The sequence below is a fragment of the Cuculus canorus genome, chromosome 17, assembly GCF_017976375.1.
Source record: "Cuculus canorus isolate bCucCan1 chromosome 17, bCucCan1.pri, whole genome shotgun sequence".
NCBI classification, from domain to species: Eukaryota; Metazoa; Chordata; class Aves; order Cuculiformes; family Cuculidae; genus Cuculus; species Cuculus canorus.
Window position 1 is genome coordinate 1,861,768 of NC_071417.1, and position 26,057 is coordinate 1,887,824.

Genomic DNA, 26,057 nt, shown 5'->3' on the forward strand with positions numbered 1-26,057 from the left:
TAAATGGTCAAAATTTAGTGAGTATGGTGGATAACTCAGGAAATGCTTTGGGAATGCAACTGTTGGAGATAATTCATCACGAAGGTGAATGGAAAGAAGTACAGAGAAAGGAGAAATTTATTGGCTCCTGTAAGAGAGCAGTTGAAATCTTAGAACAAGAGTTGCCCCCCTGTTTCAGCCCCCGTATCTTCTGCTAGTGTCTTAATGTGTATTCAGCAAGCTAGCAACATCGGGTCCTCTTCACCTTGGCAGCATCACTGGCGACACTGTTGGACAGCTGTATCGTTGCTGATTCTTTCTTTCCAACTGTTACTCGCCAACATTTTTTTTTCAATGTTGATGATACAGATTCTTCTGACCTTTAGAAATATGGCACTTCTGAGTGCTGCAGTGGAAACCAGCCTTTCCATTTACATCTCCCCCTCATTCCCAGGGCATTGTTATGATATAGACTTGCGGTTTTTTTGCCTCCAATATATTATCTTGTAGTATTAGCCCTCAGGAAATCGGCATCTGGTACCAATTATTGCTCTTTAGCTGAGGCGGCTGAATCTTCTTAAAGCAGTAAAGGTCTAGAATTCCTTTACCTAGGAGTGCATGGACACCATCAGGAAAGGCAGAAGAGTTTGGTGAGACAAGATGTTGGCCGTTGGCATGCCTCCCAGCACCTGTTGATAGCATGAAAGTGTGTGTTAGAGGCTGGACTGTACAATCCTATAGTAAAGAAACGCTACAAGGCTATTAAACACCCACCTTAAATTGCACCTTTGATCAAATTCCTAACCAAAGGCAGTGCTGCCGTGTAGTTCTCCGTGCGTGCTTTGCAAATTACATCCCCAGATGTGTGAGATCTCTGGGGAAGGAATGTCACGCACACAATAGAGCTGGAAAAACCTTCTGTCTTAATGTTGTCCCATCAATCCTTATCTGATAATCTATCCTTTTGAAGGTATGTGGAAAGCCAAAAATAAGAACAAAGCAAAGCATAGATGTAGACTTGCCCTGACCTGTCTTCTAAACCACATCTCTCTGGAGCTCTACTTGCTTGCTGTACTTGTCTTGCTATGACCTCTCTCTCATCTTGCTATCAAGCTCACTTGCTGCTGTGAGAAGCTCCCCCTCCCTTCTTTCCCTCTTTCCAGCCTGTCCTCCTGTTTGTAACTGCCTCCCGGTGCTTGTCTGCCTTATCCGCTTTGTCTTATATTTTCAGCAGAGATTAGAAATATCTTTTCTTCTGAGTCTCAAAGTTCTGAATTCTTCTATCTTCCTGCCACTGCTTATCTTGCTGCTGTATTTTTAAACTCTAATAGACTCCAGGATGTGGTTGTCACAGGGGACATGGAACAAAGTAAGAGCAGTGTAGCAACCTTCCAAATTTCTCAGCAAAAGTGTTTTGTCAAAAGAAGAGAGTTCAAGGCATAAAAATATGTATCTATATATTTTTTTTAGTTGTTGAATAGTGACAACACATGATAGTGGAATGATTTTGGAGCGTGTTAGTTGCACTCAACCTCTGTGTAAGATATTCACGGCTGCTTTCATGGTAAAATCCATTCTACTCTGATCTGTCACGTACTGTATCACTGCTAGTTCGAGGCCTCTATGGGACCAGGAAGCTGCAGCAGCTAATTACGAGTAGTCTGGAAGGTAAAGGATTACTATTAGCACAGCCTCTCTGGCTGCACAGATGAGTTGTCCATGCAGAAAAAGGAAGCGTGACTCGTAGACGTTAGCAGCCGTGGGGGAATGAACTCTGACTTCCCCAGTCCTGGCTAGCAGAGGAGACAGTGGGCCATCCTTCCTCTCTCCTGTGCTTTGCTCCAATTGCATCTTGGAAGGGGTGAGAACTACTTTGCAATTACCTAGCATATAGATTCTTACCTGGGTACTTTAAAACCACTCTCACTGAATCTCTTGAACCCTTTGAGCTTAAAGGAAAGGCTCTGAGGCATTATTGTTTTCAGAGCCAAACCCCAGAGAAGTACAAGATTTTATTGTCTTTGACTGGGGGCATTGGATTCAAGTTCTCTTACAGGCTCTTTGAAAGCTTCAGCCTGAAAAATTGAGTTGATAGCCCTGTGGCTTGGGAAGCTCTTACCAAACACAGAAGCACAAGAAGAACAAGAAGCTGTTTCTTTGTCTTTCCCTTTGGTTTGCTTAATTATGCTTGCCCTGATGACAGCTTTAAGCTACATTATGTAGCTTTTCAAATGATGCCTTTGCAGTCTATGAAGTTCATTATCACCTTGCAGTGTCCCTAACTGTTTTCGGGATCCTTGGTTTTTCTAGGGATTGGAGCATTAGTAGTGTGCAATACACTGTCTCCACTGGAAGCTGTTTAAGAGGCCAGCTTACTGTCTCCCCTTTAAGTCTTGTGCTCTTTGTGGACTCATCTCTCTCCGTTTTTAGGAAAAATATAGGCATAATTGCCTCTTTTATGGAAACAAAATGATTAAAAAATGTTAAACTTTGCAGCTGGAGAATTGCAACAAGCTTGTGGCCTCTGTGGTGTCTGGGCACCCTAAAAACACTTCCCTCCCATGGGGATGGGGAAGGATGAACTGAATCTGCTCCAAAACTGGCAGTTCCTATTCAAGCAAAACACAAGCTTCCACCTGATGTTAACCCTGTAGAGCCAGTGAGACCATTCAACAAATAACATTTAATGCTGCATGTATTCATTGGGAAATTAATTGATTTTTTTTCCTAAGTGTTTTTATTTTAGGGACAGTAAATTAATGCTTGTTGTTTTGCTGTGGGGGAGGAAATAAATTAAAAGGCACATGATTTCCACTTCTTCTGAAATCTGTGGTGTTATGCTGAATAGCTGCAAACAATTTGCATTACAATGTAGTATAACTAAGAGATGCCACCAACTGAAATGTAAGCTGGGCAAAATGTGGGGAGCTGTCAGTGTAACTGAATCAATGTGGTTTGAGGCAAGATTGGACAAAACTAGGAGGTGAGAATACAAGCATTATTGGGTCTTTGACAAGCCCTGTCATCAGCCAAAGTCCTAACTTTAAGATGCCAAATTGATCTTAATTTTGAAAATAAGTAACGTAGTGTGTGTGATTTAGATGCCAAAATTTTCAGGCTAAGAGGATGGAGGGGAATAAACCCTATAGCACAGGATTAGGTGGGATTAAAGTCTGAAATGATCATACAACACAGGGTAGTAGACACTGCTACAGCTAACTCAATAAAACTCAGTGGGACACTTGACATTGCACATTTTCAAGCCGCAAGTCCTAAATCTATATTTATGTGAAATCTTCTGCACTCTGTCTGATAGGAACAGAAACACTGCACAGCTTCAGGTGCTGGTTTAAGGGGATAAAGCACATCCTGCTGCCTTGTGGGGATGGATCTCTGCTAGGAAAAATGGAAACCAACCTAAATGATGTATGAAATTGTTTGCAGGGCCATGTAGTTTCTACAAACCCACCGAGAGCCCTTAAAAACTAAGATTAAAACCAGCTATAGATACGTTTTTAACAATTGTTGTCTATCTATAATTATATACACACATGTAGCAGTTGGTATAATAGCTGCCAGTTCAACAGTCCAAAGCACATAAACATTTGCTTAACTTTCATACGTTAAACCACACACTGTTTTGCTGGACAGGTAAGCATTTAAGTGTTTTGCTTAAATGTTGGGCTGAGTCAGGTCAGAAAGAATTCAAGTTGTTCTTGTCTCACTGTTAGTACCAAATGAATCACCTTGGAGCCAACCTAGGCTTTGAAGACCAGTGTCAGAAGGTGGTACAAAAATTGTTCTTGCATCAACACGATGTACGTGGTGCACGTGTCTCTGCTGACAGGGCTTTGACAGTGTGGGAGGACCAGGTCGTGGGATCGATGTGGCAGGGCTGGTTGCAGTCTGGAGCTCTTTCCTTGACCAACTGTTCTTCAGGCTTGCATCAAATAGATTTTTCTCAACTGTTGCAGACATGGGCTCTGCCAGCCCTGAGCTGTGAGGTAAGCTCCTAATCATGGGTGAACAGTCTGTGCTGTAACAGGAACTGGCTGGTGTGGGAGCCATTTCAGACTAAAATCTTCGCTCAAAGTGTGGTCCCGCCGTTATCGTGGTTGGAAACAATCCTTGGTGCTGACACAGTAATGATAGCTTCATGTTTTAGACACATCTAGTGGCACTAAATCCTGATCTTAGCTGGCATTTATCAAGATAAGTGAGCCAGTCAGGCAAGAGCATGGTGGGCTGTCTGTATTCCTTTAGATAATGAAGTGCATATTTCCTCTCCTGGAAAAATAATGTACAGAATATGACCATCAAAACATTTTCCTCTGGAGGTACTCCAAAATAACTGACACTTGGGTGAGCTTCCTCATGAACCTGAGAGAAGTGGAGTTATGGCAAGAGAGATGTGAGGGTTTCTCCTCAAAACAAACCAGAGCATGGGAGGGTCATTTCCTCACCGTAGTTCTCACTCATGATTGAACCTCTCCTGGGAATTGCTCCACTATCGTGGTCACTGAATGGGATGATATGGCATGTCCTTTAGGCGTGTTAAAGCTGATGGACAGTGTCCTGGTGATTCCAGTGAGGCTGGGTCTCATGTAGCATTGTCTTACACTTGCTTTAGCTGAAATTTTCACTAGAGTTCTCCCAACTAGCAGAGAATCGCACTCTGCAAGTTCAACTTTACAGCTCTTGGATTTTCCTCTTAATCTGACTGGAAAATGGCTCTGCTAATGACTTGTCTGCAAAATAAAGTGCATGCACAGATTCATGTAGAGCTTAATGTGCTCGTCTGGAATACCCCTTCTCCAGCTTTTGAGAATTCTGGGAAATGCATCTAGCCAGGGAAGTGTCTGTTTCTAGAAGCCGTTGTTGGTTTAGGGTATTATGCCATTAAAAAGGCATTGCTGGGCATGCAAAAGGTGTCATTTAGAGAGCTAGTGAGCTTCTGTCTAACCAACCGAGGGCCGAGGTGGCTCAAGTTAGCTAGTACGGCTTTTAGCTCACGGAGAGCTAATATGCCACACAGGATACGCTTCTGTGACTGAAAAGTGTGCTGTAATGGTAAACTCCTGCAATGCTGTAGCACAGGTCAGAGCTGGAAAGCATACATAAAGGGCCCTCCCCGTAGAACAGGTCAGGTCATGCTGCTGATTAAATGTGTCCTGCAGAGGTGTCATAACACTCTCCAGTCTGGGCAGCTGGAAAGTGTGAGAGCAGGGTTTTGCAAGACTGGATTAAGGTGAGTTTATTCCCTTTTTTTTCTTTCAAATGTAGTTTTGTCCCTGTTGAGCTGAGCTGTGATGAACTTACTTTTTACTGTGGGCAAAGGGCTGACACTCGTGCTGATGAAGTGACTCTTGTATTTTTGCTGACCTCTGTGCCGTGCTATTCACTGCAGATTTCATGAATTTTCTGTACAGCCAAGAAAACAATTTGTTGTAGCTGTTGAGGGGGGGCCTCTGTCAAATTTTTATCTGCCAAGATCCATCTTTTTCTGAGTGTTTCTCTCTGTTTCAGGGTCTGAGGGATGCTAGAGGGGATGAGGACAGTAACATCTTTGATACAGGATCCTTTGAGCATCCAGCTCAACATTGGACAAAAGGATGCCTTCCGTAAGTCTTTGCGGTGGAGTCAAGTAGGCAAAGGTCATTAAGTCTTCGTGGTACTATGTAGTAATATTGGAATCCAAACTTGCCTCTGTGCTCTTTGAAGCCAGGGTAGTGTTGGCATAGCAATTGCTTTTTGTCAGATGTCCTTTGGTGTTTGGACAGCAGCAGTTTTTTCAGGAGGCCTTGAGTCGCTGTCAGCTGCGCAGCAATCTCTAATGTTTGGGTGGGGAGGTAGACACAGCCGTGCTGGAATATTGCCTCCAGAGTACCCACAGCTCCTCAAACAATTCTCACAGCTCCTTGCATGTGAACTCTAATTGAAGTTCAGCATTTAATCCTAGCACCGCAGTCTTAAACAAGTCTGCAAATGCCTACTGTAGCTCCAGCGGAAGAGGGATGCTTTAACCTTGCAAGCCATTAAAAATTCAGGGGCTGATACCAGAAGGGAATGGCTGGTGCTGTTGATCCTGAGCATTTAATAGTATGACCTGTAACACATATCCTGGGGAGCAGATGACAAACCCTCGCACACAAGGGAGGAGAGCGTAGTGAAGGCTCATCGTTGTTGTATTTTCAGTCTACATACGTGCAGAAGGCACGGAGAAGAGACAGCAACGTGCAGCGGTCAGAAAGGTGTTCAGAGAGCAGGAACCGTGGCTGGGAAAGGTGTTCAGGAGGAGAGAGAAATCCAGAATTCCACTGGAAGCACGTTGCCTTGTTATAACCTCCTGCTTGCAATGCTGCATTGAGCGGCAAAACTGCTGGGATAGGGATGTCCTCCTGCGTGCGCCACGCAGCACCCGGGGCCCCTCACCTGCTCCCCCCACACGTGGAATAAAGGCAGGAGGAAGGTATTGCTTCTCATCTGAGAAGCAATCAATGGATCATCACAGACAAGGCAAACATGCAGGAGGGGGTGGGAACAAACCCCCTATGTCTTTCTTTTTTTGTCTTTTAACAGTTGATACTGACAATGAAGTCCAACCCCTCCCTCCAAATAAATATTTCCACATGACATGGTTTTAAAAGGATAGTAGAACATGAGCAGTAAAATAATATTTATAGAGCTATGTGTTTGTGAAAGTGACTGTGTTTTTCTAGGTGAGTAGTTGTTGGATTATTCAAAATACTCTGTCAAAAATCCTTATGTCACATGGAATATTTCCCACACAGTTCCATGGAGAGCCTCTTTTTAACTGCTAGTGGTAAACCTGTAGTGCTCTGTTAGGTTTTTAATAGCTTGTGAAGGTCCCAGATTGATTTTTCACACATCTCTTTCGCACAGCAATAAGGTTTTACATAGCGAGATGTGGGAAAGGAAGAAAAAAAAAAAATAATCACAGGATGTTGAACGTGTGTCAAAACCTTTGCCTAAGTGTCTGTCCTTAAAAGGCTCTCAGCCTGGGGGTGGTTGAACTAATTATATTAGCAGTACTTGAGGAGAGCTGGAAAGTTAGCACTGTCTCAAGTAAGCCATTGCTTCTTTTCCTTAAAGATGAAGTAATTAGCAAAACACCCCTGAAAAGCCTCTGCTAAATTGCATACGGACTCCTGCAATACAGATGTTTCTCCTGTTGTGTTGAACGGAAGCGGGAGCCGCAGGTCTTAGTGCTGTGGTGAGGCTGCAGTGCCCCGGACCCCTCTCAGCACCGTGCCCACCGCGCGTGCCAGTGCAGTCTGGTTGCAGAGTTTGGCCATGCCTTGCTTTTTCATCACTCAAACACTGTTTGCTGTAGCACTCCCTCTTTTGTCATCCCATGTTATTTCTGTATGCTGGGAGAGTGCTGCAGAGATACTGGGGCAATTGAATACATGGGAGAATGGATCTAGAAATGGGAGCTCCAGTCCTGGTGCTCGTGCTGTGCAGCCTCAGCTGACTCCGGCCTTGCTGCTCTTCCCCATCCCCACCAGCTGGAGCCACGCGGCCCCGTGTCCCCTGCCCGGGTGCTGGCCGTCAGGTGCAGGATGGCACAAGAGAAGAGACACCCCATGTGTCACGAGTGACGATTACGACCCCCAACCTGACCTTGAAATTGTCCTTACAAGTTAAACTTCCAATATCTGCCAAGCCTAGGTGATGTTTAATGGGCTGTGGGCAGTTTTGCCATTTACATAGCAAACATCATTATGGGGGATGTTTTCTTCCACGCCTCGTGGTGGCTTGTCTAAAGGCTGGAGTCCAGCCTTGCTTCTTCAGAGCTGCTCGGTAAACAAAGAAGCATGCATCCTACTTAAAAAAACAGACTGGTGATTAAAAAAGACATCTTGTGTTGCACAAACAGGAAGGATTGTAAAACACACTTTGCAGGGAGTCGGTGGGAAATGCATTCAGTCTAGTTTATAATCACAGCACAATGAAACACTCTGCACATAAATAGCAAGAAATCAATTTTCTTTAGAAAAAGTAAAATAAAGAACATTAAATGATCATTTGACTAGATAACTGCAGTTGACTTGGTGGTATAACTGTCAGCTTGCCTGTGCACAATAATGGAATTAATGCAGAAGGGGGTATGGTTTAGATGTCTCCTTCTTTACAGTGACAATAACTCCCTTGTTTTCTCTAGTGAGTAGATGTTTATATTCTAATTTTGTCTCTGCAGGCTACACAGAGCCTTAAACTTGCAAAAGGGATTTGTGAGCAGCTTGCTTGTCAAGAACAAATGCTAGTCAAAAGAAATGCATGACTTATTGACCTTGAGTTCACTGAACCTTCATCTTGATGCTTCCGCACCACTAAGGAATCGGCCTCTCTGAAAATTAAAGTTCCCAGATTAGAACAGAAGCTTCAACAAAGGACTTGTATGGCTTTACAAATACACATGGATTAGAGGACTTTAAAAGAGCTTTGTTAGAACAATGGGATTATGGAAAACAAATGTTTGAGAGGTAAGAAACCAATTGAGGTCAAAGTTGATGGAAACCAGACTTTTGAAAATATGGAATTTCTTATTTGCGTTTTTGCCTAAAAATCTTAACTGCTTGTCCTTACCTGTTACGTTATTCATTTAGAGATGCATTGACAGTATCTGGCTGCGCTAGTCATCTTGTCGAGGTGATGATATGCTATGGAAGGAGATGGTGGCTCTCATAAAGACCTCTGTTTCAGTCTTTGTGCCCAGTATTTATTGTCTGGTGTCTGATTCAGATTGGCTTGTTGCGTCTTTCAAATTTTTGTGATTTTTTTTAAGAAAGCTTACAGGAACCCTTCAAATTTATATTCTTTTAATATCTGTCTAATAACTACATAGCTCTGACATCTTTTTTCCCCCCCTGAAGAAACATCTCTCCTAAAGTCAGCCCAAAGGTTTTCATGTGATGTTAGAGCCAAATGAAGCTCTAATAGTTTTAACTTGGTTTTCAAACTTTTTGAAGCTTTCAGACCTGGCACCTACTTCCAAAGCACAAATATGAGCACTAATGCAAAAACAAGACTTAGGAAAGATTAATATTTCAGATACAGACAAGTGCAAAGGAAATGTGTTTTTCCACTGCAGAACAGCGTACTTGTGCACTTGTGTGACTGTGTGGTGTGGATGTAAGTGTTAAGCACTTCTATTACATGTATGCATGTCCACAAAATAATATAGGATTTTATTTAAAAGAATATATGTAATAAAATTGCATGTGCTTTTCATATGCTCAGGAAACAGCTTTTGTGTGGATGATAGTTCAATTTTTTTAAACTAGTTTACTGCATTGATTCCAAGGTTACAACTCCCGTATATTTTTACCTGTTTAATTACAAAAATATGTGTATGACGAGAAGTTGGAAAACTGAGAAAACTTGCTTTGCTTACCCTATAATCTGCAGAATTTGCTTTGATGATAGTAGGTCATAATTCTGCCGAGGTGCCAGTCAAAACAAAGTCCTTGCCTTGTACACAAGCAGTTCTTGTTTGGATGGGTTTGCTGTTTTGAAGTGTGGAGTAAAATCCAAGGCAGATGATTTCCCTTCCTGTAGCTGAACAAGGGTAAGGCTGGAAGTGTGAAGAATCTTTAAGCTGAAAGTAACGGAGGATTTGATTCCCTCCTCACAGTGCCACTGTGCTGTACCATGAGTACTTTAAAAGTGAAAATAGGGGGGGAAACCCTCTCATTTTGAAATCTTTCACATCGTTAACTTTTGCTGAAAGAGATTTCTTTAGATGATATCAATAATGAAACTTGATGGGAAGTATTTCTTTAGTGTCTTGAAGTTTACAGAGTTAGAACGCATTTTAGGTGCATATTTATTTTCATATTTGTGTTTTTATATCCTTATGCCATTTGCTTGAATTAATAAGGCTTAATTTTTTACTTTTTTTTTGTCAGCTACCAAGTGTTTGTTTTACTGGTACCACTGAATTATATCACTTCAATTACAGTCATTGCACTTATGGGCACTCACTGATATTTTTCTGGCTAGAAGAAAGCTTGACTTTGTCTTTTGAAGCTTAGATGGATGAACAAAACAAAATATTCCACATCACCAAAAAATGACAGTTGATATTGTGAAATATGGTACCATTTACATGACTCGTTTGTGGCTCACGGTCACCGAAGTAGCTGCCTTGCCCGTTTTCGTATTCCTGCGTGGAGAAGCATTTGGTTGAGCCTGAGATTGTTGATGTTTAAAGACAAGCTCAAGGCTTCTGATTTGGGATATCAATTAAAGGCAGAGGCAGAGGGGGAATGTGTGGAGCTGCGAACTTGGAGACAAGCCATTTGCTGCTTACTTGTGTAAACAGACGGCTGCAGCCCTGGCTCGGGGCAGTTCACTGCCTCCAGGGGTGACAGGAGGTTACAGAAGAGGAAGCAGATCAGGGTCTTTACACAACAGTCCTTCTCTGTTGCCTTATTGCAGCTTTCTTCGTTCAGAAGTTGAAGGTTATATGTCATACCTTGAAGGCCAGTTACTCCATTCGTCCTTTCTTGTCTGTAAAATGGGAATAACTTTTCATTTTCTGAGTTGGTTTGAGATCTGCGGATACGAAGGCAGCATAGTTACCCGATTAGTTTTCCTTTTAGTGAATCTATTGTAGACACTACTGAATCAAACCTGCTCAGTCTCTTGCTTGCTCCCGAGTTCAGGAATTGATGAGAATTTAATTTTTAGGCCAAAATGTGGAGTTTTACAGCTATCTAGTAATCTGAATTATGATTATTTACTGTCTCAAGTAGAAGACAAGAAGAATAATGAATAGCCTCAGACAAGATACACAATGAAGTTTCCAGCAATGTTCCTGAAGTGCTTGGGAGAGTTAATCATATCCCTTCATTATCCCTGCTATCCAACCACTATTTGTCATGCTTTAATGAAGGGACTACACCCACCATAGAAGTGGTAAACAGGGGAGAGCATCAGCATGCACAGTGCTTTCCTGGTGACCATCCAGACCGCTGTTGTACCCAGAGCTCTGCAGGTTGCTTTGTAATGTAGATTACTCTAGCTGGAGGTTGAAAGTATATCAAAAGCAATGCAAGAGCAAGCTTATTTAATAATGCAAGTGGAGGGCAAATCCCAGGAGCTGTTAAAAATACCAGCACAGAAGAAGCTTTTTTTTTGTTGACCATTTTCCTTTGGGACCATTGTCAGTCCAAGATTATTTTTTTTTCCCTCTGGCTGTAAGTTGGATTTCAAGCGGCCGACGGCTCTGTTTTAAAGAGCAAAGAATCCAGTGGAATGATGGTGATCACGCAGAGAAACCAGCGGCCGCTTGGGCTGCCTGTGGTACCCAGGTGCTGCAAACGCAGGCTGGCTGTGAAGTTTGCAGCCAGGCAGGGGTGAAAAAAGGTCAAGAAGAATCTCACTATTCCCAGTGTCTGTCAGTAAGTAATCACGCAGATAAAAATCACACTACTCCCTCAGCTCAACAAAAAATTTCTTTCTCTATATATCCATATAATGTTACAATACAAGCCTCAGGGCATCTCTTGTCCTTATCTAAACAAAAGTCTTCTCTGAAAACCTTAGTCATGCAAGTTATGGCATGAAATCACCCTTTCAGCAGAAAAATGGTAATTTTGCATCTGGAGTCAAAGAAGGACTGGCTTGATGTACAAAGCTATTATGTTTCTCAGATCCAATCACCCTTAGTAATTTGGGAGCAACTCACAGATCAGTCTATAAGCTTTTGGGTTTTTTTTTTTCAGTGCAGGTATGAATCCTGCTCAAGCTGTACCTGGGTTTTTCTTTGGGTCCTGCTGGCTTATAGGTTCTATGTAGTGTTATCTGTCTTCCCTGTGGAAAGTGTAAGAAAAATAACAGACAGAAGGAATTAAATGCGAATGACCTGCAAATAAATGAAAGCCTGGAACACTGGGTCATTGTATTGTGAATGGAAGTGGTGAGGAGAGAAGGGGTATTTCGGAGAAAAGCAGTTTTGCGTAGGGCAACCTGCTGTTGGTGTGGTTTTTGTGAAAGCACCTCTAGTTGTTATGATGGGTGACTTAATCGAACGCAACAGTTTTCTCATTTTTGTCAGTTGTCACCTTTTTGTTTCCCTCGAAAAGGTGAAGAGATCGATCTTCTCTCAATGAAGTGACTCTTCTGCCCCTCAAGCCCAGTTGTCTGTGGGCCAACACAAGAAAATATTTTTGCAAATCAAGAGGAGGAGGAACTGTGAGCCCTGTTTGGGCAGTGTCTGCATGGTTCCAGGTGGGCTGTGGAGGATGCAGGTGGGTAAGCAGATACAGCTATCTCCTGGGAAACATCTGCCAGCAAGAATGCTTTTCCAGAAAGAGAAATCTCTGTGGGTTCCTCAGTTTGTGTAGCGCCAACTTGCACAGTTTACATTGAAGAGGCTTTTAAAAATAATTACATGTAATGACACTTTTTTTTCTGTCTGGATGCTTTGAAAATAATTTATTAGTTCAGACACAATGCAGAACCGAGTTGATTCTTCCTTTAAATAATCCTGCTCTTGGCTGCTGGCATTGTTCACCGCAGTCTGCGTGAGCGCAGTTTAAAGGCTGGGTTTCCCCTTCCTGATATGCTTTGGCTGGGAAGGCTCTCTGGGTGCCTTGAGCAGCCCTCTCCCTGTGCGGAGGGCAGCGATGCTGCCAGAGGTGGCGGCTCTGGGGTACCCCACTGTGGGAAGAGGCTGTGCCCCGGGACTCGCTCTGAGGGAGGGGAAGACAAGGGAAAATCTTCTGGCTGGCTGGAAAAGGGAAGGAAACCGCTGTGTGACCTAAGTGGGTGGCTGCTGCCGTCTGTAACAACTTTTTACTTTTTTCTTTTCCTGGTACTTGTGCAGAGCGCGTTACTCCGTGGAAGAGATCCTATAGTATCGGTTCCCTCCCTACTCCAGACAGACTGTAACTGGTAAGCCCTGATTTCTTTTCTTAATTATAGGGTCTCGTTCAAAACTTCAAGAAGAGTTTTAAAATACCACTGATTGTTAAGAACTACGCTCTCTGCTTGCAGTTAGTTCCTGGCATTGCTACTGCCTTGCTTTTTTTCCTTCTTGGAGAGGCGAGAAGCCAGCTTTCATAGTTTTCCTCTTCTGTGGATTTTAAAAAGTATTATGTTGTTTCTGCATTAGCTTTAAATGTTTGTTTCCTCTCACTGAGATTTGTTCCCCCTCCTTCCTATAGTCTCCAGATGCATGAGGGCTTTGAAAGAGCTGTTCATGCTTCTCACTTCACAGTTTATGACGCTGGGCAGTGATGCATCCAGATTATCACAGCACGGGTAAAATAATACCCACTTCTTCCCTTAGATCCTATTACTGCACCTCAGAGAGCCTCGTCACTTAGATTACTCAGGGGAAAGTCAATGACATATGGTCTTTTGATTTAAAATACAAATGGTCTTGTAGGGATTTAAAAGATACCCTAATCTATTTTGAAATAGCCCGTAGTGTGCTGGTACTTTTTTTGATTGGTTTATTAGACTGTGATTTTTTCCATCTAGACTCTATTCCTCTGCCCTCCCAAATGATCATGATTTACTTTGGACATCTGTTAAATGCTGGGCTGTCTGGGGAACAAAGCAAGGGAGAGGCAGTCCTGACGGGAATATTGAGAGAAAGCAGTGAAATCAACAGTGATTTCCCAACAACAGGGTAATTTGAGCCACGTATCCTAACTGCAATTCCTCTAGCCTGCATGGTTTTCACACATAAATGTGTGCATCTCAGAACGTGTTATGATTAACTGCTGTTATTGAATATATTTTTTGTTGTTTAAGACTTCTGCAAGCATTTTCCTGAAGTGGAAGACTATCAGATCTATTGATTTGCTTTTTTTTCCAACAAGAACAAATCTGGAGCATGAGCGGGAGCGTTTGCAGGATGCTGGGGCATCTTTGATTTCCCCCACCCACAAATACTATGATATTTCTGTTTTCGGATGTTGCTATTAGTGTATTCTCAGTTCTCCTCCCCTCCACCCCCAGTTGCAATCAGTACTAAAAAGGTTTTTCGATTCTTTCCTAGCAGTGGAAGCAAATCCTGCTGCATTTTAGCTTCCTGCTGCAGGACAGATTTATGCACTGTGGTTACCCTGTGGTTGCCACATGTTAGTTACATTAAAGGCACTGCTCTCTAATCTAATGAAACAGAAATCCATGAGATGTATAAAAACATTCTATTATTCTCCTATTTTCAAGAACATTTCCTGTTCTCCTCTCTCCCCCCTCTCCAGTTTCATGAGGATAGGTTCAGTCTGTTGGAAGGGAGCTTTCAAACAGCGCATGTCAGGCTGGGTTGTTAAAATATATCCCCCCTGTTTGGGTTTTGGCAGTTGTGATAACCAGCAGCACAGAGGTGATATTCCTGTTTGAAGAAGAGTGTTCGGTATTTATCTATGAAGTACAAGTCGGTATCTAGTGTTCTTAATTGATGGCATCGCGAAAACCACACTGCGAGTCAATAAAAGTTTTCCCCGAGTAAATATGATTGACATCGTTACAAAAAGGTGCTCTAAGGGTGGTGATGTCTGAAACCATTAAACAGGCAGCTGGAGATCTGTTTTTCTGTTTGTATCCAAAGAACAGCCTATGACCTAAATAGGGGTTTAGGAAAAAGTATGTAAGACAACTTCAAACTGCATTAAAACATAAATCCTCACAAAGTATTTCAGAAGTAGCAGATGTTTAGATGCTTACTTCAGCTACAAAACAAGCAGCACTGTATCTCAGACTTGAAATGGTCTATGTTGTGCTTTTACATTTATAAGTCTTGTCATCGTCATGATATGAAGTTTAAGACCGTGCAAGGCAGGGAGGAATTTTGGGTTTTGCTTATAATTTTACAAGTGGATGGCTCACTTGTGTAGGAGTGCTCAAACTGGGAACTGGAGCTGGGAGTGCTGACTCCCTCGGGCTGCTCTGACTCCCTGCGAGTCAGATCATTTCGTATTTGGACTTCAGTCTGAGGTTTAGTCAGAGATGACAGCACCAGAACTCCTTCGTGAGTCATCTGCTTAATCCCGCTCCAGACAGAGAGCCCTTCCTTTTGCTTTATTGGTCTGTTAGCTCCATTGCTTTGCTGTTAGAATCGGAGGTAGTTGTTGGCTGTTTTAGTTCTTTTTTCTGTGCGTTTAGTTCTTTTGTCAGGACCATTTTCAGCCATTGCAAGGATTTTCTACCTCTGCAGGTTAGCCCTGGCTTGTGCTGCGTTCAAGCAGACTACTTCCAGTCCTAAAGGGAAAACTGTCTAGGAAGTTTCCCATGAAGAAGCCGATCTAATCCATTTGAGCTGGTAAAAGACTTCTGTGAGCTTTGAAATGTGCTGGACTGTGTGTTACAAGTAATACATGTCACTTTTACAGCAAGGCAAGGATAATTTAAAGTGGAAATTATACCTGGAGGCTTTAGGTCTGTGACCCAAGAGAAGATCTCCAGGTAGCTGCTAGAAATTTCTGTAATGAAATCCCAAACCCTGAGAGATGTTCCAGGCTTTGCTGCCCACGTGAAACCCGAGTTAGGGTTATGGAGGTCTGGAACTTCCAAGGGAACCATGGCCAGTCTTTGGTTTCAGCTGAGTTTTGCAGTGGTGCCATAGGTTCATTTGAATGCTGAACATGTAGAAATGAGCTCGTCTCCTTCCATGTGAGTGTTAATTTAGTATGCTTTGTTTAGCTGCGATGGCAACACAGTTTTTGGAAGCATTCTGTGTGCATTAGTCATCAATATCTGAGTGATGTTTCTATTGTGCTCGTCTGCCAATGGTCCTAAAAAGCATCAGCAATTCATCTATTCCAGCTGGGACAAGAAAGACTGACAAACTGCAGCACTGCATTGAAAAGAGACTAAAAATGGAATCATAGGGCATCTTTATTGTATTTTCGTGACTGCAGCAGTTAGGGAGTTATTTTCTAGCATACTGCAGCATTTGGGATTGCCGCTGTGGGCTGTCCTGTTTCATCCCACGGGATGACTCAGTCAGAACTCTACTTTTTCTGAAGCCTGTGTGGAGGATCAGCCTCTGAGAGTTGTACTGATGGGGGGAGGGAGCCGTGTTTGCATCCAGGTACCTGGCACGGTGCTGGTTTTATTTGACAACATGGTGCAAGGATGGCAGTTCTCAGTAAAGTTGAGCATGTGTAGCACTGCATTCTTACAGGTTCGGACTGGGAGAATCGTGCCAGGAATAAGGATGAACTCACACGTAAGCTCCAGAGCTAGAACCTCGTGAATCTGGGTTTGACTTCTGCCATGAGATCCTTGTCTGACCTTGTGTTCAAGGTCATACCACGGGTTTAGTTTCCATCAGCAGAGTGGAAATATTACTTTGCCATCTTCCCGACCCTTTTTTTTTCTCATGCAAATGAGGGGTGAGGAGGAGTTTTCAATCAGTGAAATGAGAGGAGTCTTGCAAAGATAACTCCAGCTAAATAAGACTGTTTTTTGTAGTGTCTGTATCTAATAGACTCTTGCAGAAGCTGAACTAGAGCTGCTAAATGGCAATTCCTGCTCTGAATTGCCTATGTTAAAGTTAGTTTTTGCGACTCCCCCTTTTCTATCAGACTTGCACAGAATGTCCTGTTCACCAGGGTTTTGAATGCTATTGCGATTTTGCCTTCTCTGTTCATGACCAGCACCTTGGCGAGCGGCTCTTTGCTTCCCCACTGCATCCTGTGCCCTGCCTGGTGCTCCTGTACTGGTGCCTGTGCTGCTGATACTCCCGAGCACCTGCTCACAGATGAGTTGATTTGTCTGTAATCTGTCAAGGTGAAAACGAGGAAGAAGAAAATTCTGCAGAGCAATGATGCCCTGCATCTCCTCCTGGGTAGAATTGCCCTGGCTGGCTACTCCATCATATGCTTATGAGGAGCAGAACTGAGACTGGGAGGGTTTTAAGGTCAGCACCATCTATTCAGAGCAAGAATAGAAGGTCTGACCTTTTTCAAATGGTAAGCTTTGTCACTGCTTCCATTGGGATTTTTTTCCCCAGGTGACTGCTTAAATGTCACTTGTAGTAAACCAGGGGATTGGATGCGCTATGGAGCTTTTCTCTTTCATGAAGCAGCACTGAGAGCTTCTAATGAGGTTATATATTTCTAATGAGGTTATATATATAACACCAGAGAAGTGAATAGAAATGTATTTTCCATATCGTGTCTGTTTTGTAAAACCCATAGTTCTTGAAGTTACCTGTTTCTTTAGCGCTGCAGAAAAAAAGAAAATCCTGTATAGCTACAATTAACACTGCCGCGATAACTCAGTGGCATACATTCCTTGTGTTTATTGATCAGTGAACAAGCCCCCTGGGGTTTACATTGCTTCCAACACATTTGGTTCCAGCTGAATACCTGCAGTGTGCATTGATCTAAGCGTGTGATTCCTCCTAAATATCAGCCATCCTGTCCTATGGCATCACAGTTGTACATGTGCCACAGTAGCCATGCAGAACCGAGTGGCTGAAAATGAAAAATCACCATGTGAAAAATGAAAGGGCACCTGTTCCAGCCTCTGACATCCAGGAGCCCTCTCTCTCACATCGAGCTTACACCTGTGTAATTTACTTGGCTTCGACAGAGCAACTTCTGATTTATATTTGCATGTGTGAGAAGAAACTCAAGTCCCTCGGGGCCGTGCGCTCAGTGCTTCAAAGAATCAGGTCCCTGCTGCAGAAAAGGACCAGATAGCAAAGTTCAAAGTGAATGGATGCTTATTTCTTTACAGCTTTTGTTTTCTTTGTGAGCATGAACTACAGATCATTGCACAGGCATTTCCAGTATAGGTGTGGCTGCAGTAATTACTGCTTATTCTTTTGAAGGAACCTGCACTTACAAAATGGAGCAGGATATGAAAGCAGATGAACACGCTGTCTCAAAGGACCGTGTGTGACCAGCTGAAGTTCAAAGGCCAGGAACAGCGGGATGAGTTGCTTAGCAGGACGAGGGCTGTGCTTGGTGGGTTGCTGGAAGGTCTGGGTGCCTGCTTGAAGCACCCTCCCATGGCTCAGCACCGGCCGAGCAAGTGCTTTACGTTGATGCTGAAGGGACAGTGCTGGTGGGAGGGTGATTACAAAGGAGAAGAAGGCAACAAGGAGAAAGGTGCTAGCGCTGTGGGGGTAATGACCTAGATTTGTTTCAGCTCATCAGCATCTCATATATTTTAAAGTTGATATTAAAGTATGAAATAGTGTGTGAGGAGGATGGAGGGATACAGCATTGAGGTGCAGGCTAATTCTGCATTTCTATTCATAGTTTTATAGCACAAAAGCTACACGTGGAAGAGTGAGAAGAGGCTGATAAGCATGCCAGGGAGCATTAATACATCAGTAACAGGGATTTTCTTCTTTCAACTCCATGAGGGTCATGGTGTGAGGAGTCTGTCTGGGCTGCTCCGGACAAAGTGGGCTGTTCCTGTTAACTGCAGAGCTGCTCCATCAGGGCTCCACAATCTGATCTCCCCTTGCGATCACCCAACAGGGATGAGGTAGTGACCTCTCAAGTTCTCTGCCAACTCTGCTTTACTGCAAATTAAGAAAAAGTGTCCCTTTGTTCGTGGGGGTATGGTCTCAGAATGACTATTTACTGCGAAGATCTGAAGAAGTGTCTTACTTTGCAGGATTTCTTTACCTTGTGCTGTTCATGACCGCAGCAGCAGGGAAGAAAGCTGTAGCAGGACTGCAGGTGAGGGTCTGCTCTCAGTAAAAGTGCTGAGACTTTGGTGGCAGGAGGCTTGGATGCAGAAAGCAAGGAAGGTTTTGTCCTCAACTTGTTCAGCTCTGCTTACTCAGGACAATCACGACCGTTGCTTTGGATTGGGGAATACCAATCAGTCTCCAAGGTTTGTTAGGCACTTGCCTACTAAGGGCTTTAAAAACTAAGGTCAGGGCCTTGAAACACATCTGCAGGCGGGTGAGCAGAGTACATGTGCAATCTGTGCAGTGAGGGGAGTGGCTCTCGTTCAGCTCCAAGTGTATCAGTGCCTGTGGTACAAAACCACCTGTAATTAATTGAAAACATTGGTGGCCATTTTCAGCAGAGAGGCTGGGAACACACTGCCCTTGTACCCCGGTTGCACCAGTGGAGGCACGTGTAGGAGGTTTCTGCTGACACTTCCCACACTATATGTGCTTTGTGAACTTTAATTTCCAGGGCTGTCGAGACAAAGTCTTTCATTGCAATTACAGACAGTTTATTTTCTTGTTGTAGAGTTGCACGCATTTATTTTCACTTTAACCATACTGTCCCGACGAGACGGCACTGCTTAGAATCAAGATAGCTTCTTACACTCAGATGCTGCTTTTCTGCTCTTATGTATCTGTCTCTCTTTCCATAGGCTGCGTGCAAAGTCATTGTGTGTGATACAGGGCTGCTCTTCAAACCTGTGGAGATGAAGCCCTCTAGAAAACTGTCATGTTTGGCCAGGATTTCAAGGTGAATTCCAAACGTCATTAGAAAGATTTATTGATTTATAGCTGATGAACAGTGTCCTTTATTTCCTTTCTATTGCTGATGAATATGAAAGAATGTCTAGTGGAGAGAATACTTGTTCACAGCTGATGACCTTCTGTGGTTCCTTAAGGAAGGCTGATAAGGCCACTGATGTTTTACCAAACAGAACAAAGTAAAGACACTTCAGGTATTTATAAATGTAATAAAGGAGAATTATCTATATGTCCTATACTTCATTTGAGAAGTACTACTAAATGCAAACAATAAGATCAGTAAATTCCAGCACTGATTTTCTGTTGTCCTCAGAGTCATGGGGGAGATGAGGGGCTTCTGCTCCAGGAGGGAGGCATGACTGGAAACCAGATGGGATGATGACTATGGGTCTGAGGAGTGTAATCTGGAGAAAGGATACTTTAGTCAATGTGCAAGAGGAATTGTTTGCAACTTACATTAGAAGAATAAATTTAAGAATGAAGACTGACCTATGCTGAGAAGCAACTCCGGCTGTGTTTTGTGCCTTGGTGAGAGGGAGTGGTGTGCTAAAATAGGGTTTATCATGCAAGCAGCAGAAGCCTCTTGGTTCCAGCCCTGTCAATGGACTCTTGATGTGCATGGAGAGTTTGTTCTGCCCCAGATTTTTAGGTTTTTGGCCTACTCTGTCCTCCCAGCATCTCCCTTGGTTTTTGTCAGGTCATGTTGTTCCCACGGGAGGACTTTGATTCACCTTTTCTCTGTAGAGCTGGGCTTTTCCTCTCCGCCCTCCCATCTACTTTTGGCAGTTTTTGCAGAACATCCCTGATATCACTGTAGTTCCTGGCCAGGACAGAGAGAGGTTTTGCTCCCCAGTTCAGCCAGTTTTCCCTGTGCTGGTGCTCCTGTTTCAATTAACATAGGTTTTGCCATGTGCAGTACAATGATGTCTGGATGAAATCTGGGACTGCATCTCATACATATACAGATATAGCTGCTGGACCAGTAATTCTTCTGTCTCCTTTTCAGCTTATAAGACATAGCTCTAAATTGAATCTCAGAAAAACTGAGGTTCGAAGTCCAAGGAGTAGGGTGATGATTTGGAATTGGGTTTTCTCTTATTTTGTGTTGTTCCACCCAGGTGTGATGGCTTTCCTCTCACTGGAGAGGAGGTAGGGGCAATGTTCTTCAAGAGGAAATTCCAGTTTGGGGTAATGCAAATGAAAGCTCCGTGTGTGTCCTTTTTCATTCAAATTACATACAAAAAATTTGGTGATATGAGACATGAGCAAAGGCAGAACAGAGCCTAGAGTCTTTAATCTTTAAAATCTATTTTACATGATTAAAAGGATCCTGCCTGGAGAAAAGCAAGACTGGCTATTTATATCTCCATTCTTCTCCCCCTTATTCTCCCCCCGCCTTTTTTTTTTTTTTTTTCCCAGAAAATACTGCACAGTCTTTCACATCTGAAAGACCACGGCTGGCTGCCATTAATTTTAATGCTAAATCCTCATCAGCATTTCAAAACATTATGAAAATGTCTAAGAAACTGTCTTCTAGTAGCTTGAAAATATCACAGGCGGCAACCTAAATAATACTGTAAGTGCCCTGGTAAGTACGAGAGCACATGCTGGAAAGGAAAAGAGAAAAATAAAAGGCTTTAGACCACCAAGCAAACGTCAGTTCTACAAAGCTGGCATAAATGGATTGCGGGGTTTCATGGATGCTGAGAGTTGGAATTACTGACTGAGCTATAACTCACTTATAGAAAATGTGGTTTTCTTATTTAGAGAACACATCGAATATTGAATGCTGCTATTTGCTGTGCAGTCTGCTCCGTGGACAAGTACATAAGTAACGTTACATGTAGGGGTCTGTTTAGGCCAATAAATGCAATTAAATGAATGGAAAGTGGCCAGGACCCCAGTATTGGTGCTCTATTACACTGCTTTGGCAAAGATGATGGATGACAATTAAAATGAAATCAATAGTCACAGGTTAAACAAAGGATGTTTCTGATCAAAGCATTCCTCCTTCAGCAAAGCACTAAACCTGTCCTTTACTTAAGCACATGTTTTTAAGTCCTGCTTAAATTGAACATACACTTAAATAATTTCCTGTTTGGGGCCAGACTGTGCGCTCTTGGGGTTGTTTTTTCGGTTGGGAATATCCATGCTTACCTAGTTCTCTATGGATTGGTTTCATTGAGGTGGTTATGCGTACGCTACACTTCACTGGGGCTCCAGGACATGCTGTTGCTGTCTCACGCTCATTTGTATTTATAGTGCTCCAACAGGCTTGGGAATCTATATAAGGATTTCCAAAGCTTGTGCTATTTCTGCCTTCATGGGTGATGCTTTCACTGAAGCTCTGCTCTGCAGTGGGTTGGCAGCAGAGGGGACGAGGGGTCCTTCTCCCATGCTAGTAACAGTTGCCAGTTGCGGATCGTTATCCATACTGTTAGTTTTACAATAGCGATTTTTTTTTTTTTTGTCTTTGTTAATATTTTTAAATGCTGCTGAGTCTTTCTGCTTCTGTAAGAACTAAAGTGAGATTTTTACCCTTCTCTTTTTGAGATCTACAAGCCTATAATAGTAATAATTAAAAAGAAAAGATGTATAATTTTTCAAGGGGGAAAGTAAATGTTGTTTTCCCCAGTTTGCTTAGGAACTGTAACAAGAACTCTCCCTAAGCAAACAGAGCCAAAGTCTCAGCTTTGCTTGGGAAATCCTGGGTTTGGGGGACAATGTAGAGTCAAAACGATGGAAATGGGAAACTTTCATCAGCCCATGTGCTGCTTTTTCTCTCTTTGATTAAACTTCAGGTTTAAGTATCATCAACAATGTGAGTGCTGAAGGATACAAGAGAATGCACTTCGGGTTAGAAAGCTTGTCTTTTATTCAGATGTGGGTTGGTTGGTTTTTTTAAGGAAAAAAGCCACTAGATTATTCTTGAAATAAATCACTGAGAGGGTTAGACAGAGGCTGGAGGTGCACAGTACATTTTTCATTGCCAGCTCCTTGTAGCCAAGGTACGTTGTCAAGACTAACCTTGGAAAAGCACTTCTCTTCTCCCTGCATAGCTCTCCATAGCGGCATCATTAATGTTGATAGCTATAATTGACCACAAAGAGCAGACCTTTAGTCCCTACCTGATCTTTCAGAGTGTTTATACACTGCGAGCCTGACCACACAGCAGACTAATGAGCATTACGCTTGACAAATATTGTCATGCCTAAAGAGGAGATAGTGCTGCTGCTAAGACAAGCAGCCGGCCTGGGGGCATGTCATGCTCAAATAGGAAAGTTAAGAATTAATATTCATTCTCTTCCACTCACCAGGGGCCTGATCCAGATCCCTAATGTCAGATAAGTCTTCCCACTGTGAGCTTCGCGTCTCTCCTATGAAGTAGTCCTTTAAAATACAATACAACCAAATAGTATAATAATAAATTCGACAGTAATCACAGATGGTGCAAACTCCTTTTTAACAAAGATCAGGACTGTTCCAGTAGCTGGACAAAGTATCAATTTGAGATGGAAAAAACCCACATCCTAATTCATTCTATATAGTCAGAGTCCTGGCAAGTGTTGGAAAGCACGCTAAATTTGATGTGCCAGAGGAAAACATAATGAGCAATTTGGAAGAACTGAGAACCTGTGATGTTATTTGCATTGTGCCAGTTTTGTAAAACTTTGCGTGGCTACTGCATAGAGTCTGCATGCAGAGCTTTCGGGAGAACCCCCCTCTACACCATACCTGCTCATAAAGTTCAGGGAATTGTAGCACCTCTTGTTGCTAAGCTGCCTTCTCCTGCTATACTCTAATTTATTTTTATTTTATATCATTTTAAATAGAGAGTAATTCTTGTGAAATGAAGGATTACAAATTATGCTGATGTCTAAATACCTCTTTGGTCTCTTCGTCTGGTATGTAGGCCTTGTTGTGGAATTTTTGCCATAATTTGATGTAGTTCATACAACTGCTATCTCCTTTTTTTAATTATTTTTTTTTAACAGAATTCTTGATATCTGGTAGAGTCAGATATTCCTGAAGCTTTTGGGCTAAGTTAAATAACTTTGAAATATGGCAGTAGAATGTGATGCAAAACAGAGAGGCAGCCAGAGTTCCTGTTGACAAGAGGTGATTTACTGGAAGACATATCCAGGGCCAGGTCGAAGTGAGCCAACTGATGCAAGTGGATCTCTGTTTAGATCAGACCTAAATGCTGCCCCGAGTAGTTGCCTGCCTTGACTGCAAGCAGTGCTTCAGCTGCTGGTGCGGAATTTCTTGGCAGCAGCATGTGAAGGCGCAGTCCTGAGATGCAGCGCTCGTTGGGTGTGCAGTGGTGCTGGGCCATCTCTGTTTCAAACATACCCTACGTGCTCAGTAAATCCCTCTTGGACAGATGTGATTTTTTTGCAGCAGGATCTGCTAATTTTGTGTTCAGAATCATTTGGGCTTAAGGAAGGGAAAAAAGGTAGTTAATTGTCTAAAAGGGCGAGGACTCCTTTGCAGAGTTGGAAAGCAGGTGCAGGAATGCTTTCTACCATGCTTGCTTACTTCCCTGTGGGAAGGACACGCTCAATGCATCCGTCGCAGCCCCCAGGTCCTTGGGAGATGTGGCCAGGCTCACAACCACACTCAGAGGCTCGTGCTGTGCAGTAATTGAGCTGTGCATCTTCTTAGGATTGTCTTGATCCATGATGTTTGCTGTCAGCAAGATCCCAGTTGGAACTGCTACAGACATGTCAATGTTCTGCCTCTTCTGCAGAGAGTCTCTAAGCTGCCAGGTCAGCTTTTTATCTCAATATCACCTAGTTGCTTTCACCTGTGTACTATTAAATCAGGGGGAAAAAACTCATCCAGGAGAGTGTATTAGGAATTCCTAAATGAGGTAACTGTTATCCTCAGCAAAACGTTATTGTTATTAAATGTTCCCACCAGATACTTGGACAGCTTGCATTACAACTGCAAAGCTAACATTTCATTATAGGAAGATATATATTCATAATGGATTGCAATTTACCAAAATACACAGAGGGCCCCAGATTTGTCAGTGTGCATTTGCTCTGCGAGAAATACATCTCACTAAAAACCAGATGTCAAAATTAACAGTAGAGCTTTCACAGTGTAGGGAAGAAAGCTGACATTTCAGAGCTGGCAGTCCAGCTGTGTTAGCAGTGTCAGTGAGCTTTGGTGTTATTAAGTACAATGTTTAGCAGTGGAACTGCATTGGGAGTTTATTTAAATTAAAAGTGGTGGGGAAATCACCACACTGTGTTGGCGGCAACAATTGCAGTAAGGTGAGATCCGGGATCCTCTTCTCCTCGCATTCTCTTTCCGTTCACTTGCCACGTTCCTGTAGAGCAAAATTTCAAGTAGTTGAAAGAATTCTTTCAGTTCTGAGGAAATTGCTGGGAATCATTTTCCGAGTCACATTTTGGAGAGGTCTGAGGGAGACAGGCATCTGAAAGCTCTTGTAAATGTCTGAATAACTGTTCTGAAATGTAGATTATCGATGCATACCCTCTTGTTTTCTAATGTGCTTTAACTTCCTGGTAATTTAACCTAGTTTTTAGGGTATTTTCATCTGTAACTTTCTAGAACCTATATTACCTATGTGTTTTAACTCATCTCTTCCTCCTGCTCTTCGATATTGGGTAATGAGTCAGGGCACTGATTAGCTTGGCTAATTTGTTGGTGTAGGTTTCAGTCAGCAGAAAAAGGATCCATATTTTTAAAAGTGAGTGTAATTAACCATTGGAACAACCCAAGCACTGGTGAATTCTCCAGTACTAGCAATAGTGATGTCAGGAGGTAAGCGTTCCTAAGAGAGATCTCTGGTTTTCCACTGGCATTAATATTTGGAGGCCCCATGGACTCTGCTACATGGAAGATGTATGATCGCGATGGTCATTCACAGCTTCGGAGATCCCAACCCTTGTGCTTGGACACTGTGCTTAGCTCTGCTGTGGGAGAGGGGGGTGGTGGAATGGGCAGGGTCCGTGCCTCGCTGCAATAGCCTCACTGCGTGGCTTTGTCAGGTGGGGAAACAACATCTCCTTCTGTAGGCAGAAGGAAGAACTTACATGAAGAAAAGGAAGATAGTCCATTTAAAGGCAAGGTCATATTTCCTCTTTAAAATCCAGATAGGTAGAGATTGCTGTCGACCCCGTCAGCATTACGTGACCTTATTTACCACACAGATGTTTTCCTGAGGTTTTCTATTAGAGAGGTGGGCCTGTGGCCCGAAGGGGGAGCGTGGGGGTGATGCCAAGGTTTGACCTTCCCCCGCTGAGCAGAGGGGGCTGATGGGGCGAGGATGGGGGTGCTCTGGGGCTGGCTGGGAGAGGGAAGGCGAGGAACATCTAGAGGAAAACAGCTTCATAAAGCCAGTGTAGAGATGCTCAGCCCTCTTTAGACAATCACTTAAGTGTGATCTCGAGTGTCTGTTGCCATGTTTTGCTGAACAGCAGAAGTCCTTAGGCAAATCACAGCGTCTAAATACCTCTGCTGTGAGTGCAAGTCAGTCCGCAGCGCTGTCATACAATGCTGTCAGCAACAGATTCCTGAATTAGAGAGAATCTCTGCTGTATTTCAGATGTGACTGAGCTACGTGTATAAAACGTCCTTTGAAATAGCAGCTGTGTCT

General features: G+C 43.0%; 1 long non-coding RNA gene across 1 annotated transcript in view; it reads left to right on the forward strand.

Moving 5' to 3' along the window:
• Positions 1-26,057, forward strand: part of LOC128853919 (uncharacterized) — a 188,313-nt gene that overhangs the window by 13,228 nt on the left and 149,028 nt on the right. The window contains exons 4-7 of the long non-coding RNA XR_008452747.1: positions 5,506-5,600; positions 8,201-8,486; positions 12,093-12,257; positions 12,836-12,903. This is a non-coding gene — a long non-coding RNA (uncharacterized LOC128853919). The remainder of the gene's footprint in view (positions 1-5,505; positions 5,601-8,200; positions 8,487-12,092; positions 12,258-12,835; positions 12,904-26,057) is intronic.